General features: G+C 39.6%; 1 protein-coding gene and 1 pseudogene across 23 annotated transcripts in view; both read left to right on the forward strand.

The window, feature by feature from the left end:
• The window catches only part of Huwe1 (HECT, UBA and WWE domain containing E3 ubiquitin protein ligase 1), a 138,755-nt gene that overhangs the window by 17,898 nt on the left and 119,422 nt on the right, over nucleotides 1-1,435 (forward strand). The gene's annotated exons all lie outside the window — the stretch shown is intronic.
• The window catches only part of LOC110314056, a 2,060-nt pseudogene continuing 1,527 nt past the window's right edge, over nucleotides 903-1,435 (forward strand).

The following is a 1,435-nucleotide window of genomic DNA, read 5'->3' on the forward strand; positions in this document are numbered from 1 at the left end:
GAGGAGTGTTCCTATTTCTCCACAACCTCGCCAGCATCTGTTGTCACCTGAATCTTTAATCTTGGCCATTCTGACTGGTGTGAGATGGAATCTCAGGGTGGTTTTGATTTGCATTTCCCTGATACCAGCCCATTTTTTAAAGTTTTATTTTGGTGGTAGGATATCTTTTAGGATATAGTACTTACCTAGCAAGGTCCTGAATTCAACCCTTATTATTTGCTCCCCATTCCTTCCCCAAAAGGACTTGGTACAACTTTTATCAGTGCACTGATGTGATCCACGATGCAAACTTGCAAAGTTGAGATGGTTTTCATCATTACTTTTCAGTAAAAGAGTTTGTAGTCATACTGATAACTGTTATAATTTCTCTGAAACTGTATAGTTGAATCTTCATTTCAGCATATTCCTTCCAAGTTTGTTTGAACTATCTCAAAATAGTTGAGATCCAGTTAAAATCTTTGATTAAGTCATATAAGCTATATATTATACACTAGGCTGCTTAGCTTCTGGAGAAATAATACTTAATTTGAGAATAAGACCAGGGCTTCTCAATCTGTTTGTTATTATTAAAGTAGATTTTAACTTAGTTATAATACTAGCACTTAAGACTACCACTTTGGAGGTTAAAGTTATCCTTCATATGTAATTTGTAGAAAGGTTGAAAGTTACCACATCTTTTTTTTTCTTTTTGATGATGTCTGCATATAAATTTTCATTCACTCCCAGCACTTGGGAGGTAGAAGCAGGCAGATTTCTGAGTTCGAGGCCAGCCTGGTCTATAGAGTGAGTTCCAGGACAGCCAGGTCTATACAGAGAAATCCTGTCTCAAACCCTTCCCCTCCAATTAAATAAATAAAATTTCATTTACTCTTCCCATAAGCAGCCAGAGGTAACCTGTGAAGATGGTTTGCTACTCTCTTGACCCAGAAAACCCCCACAAAATCATGCAAATTAAGAGGTTCAAACCTTTGTGTTCACTTTAAGAACACCCAAGAAAGTGCCCAGGCCATCAAGGGTATGCATAAGCTGCAAAGCCACCAAGTTCTGAAGGATGTCACTTTAAAGAATCACTGTGTGCCTTTCCAGGGGTATAATGGTGGAGTCGGTCGCTGTGCCCAGGCCAAACTGGCTGGACACAGGGACAGTGGCCAAAATGAGTGCTGAATTTTTGCTGCACATGCTTAAAAATGCAGAGAGTAATGCTGAACTCAAGGGTTTAGACATAGATTCTCTAGTCATTGAATACATCCAGGTGAACAAGGCACCTAAGATGCATTGGCGAACTTACAGAGCTCATGACCAGATTAACCCATACATGAGCTCCCCCTGCCACATTGAGATGATCCTCACTGAGAAGGAACAGATCATTCCAAAGCCAGAAGAGGAGGTTGCACAGAAGAAAAAGATATCCCAGAAGAAACTGAAGAAACAAAAA

The sequence above is a fragment of the Mus pahari genome, chromosome X, assembly GCF_900095145.1.
Source record: "Mus pahari chromosome X, PAHARI_EIJ_v1.1, whole genome shotgun sequence".
NCBI classification, from domain to species: Eukaryota; Metazoa; Chordata; class Mammalia; order Rodentia; family Muridae; genus Mus; species Mus pahari.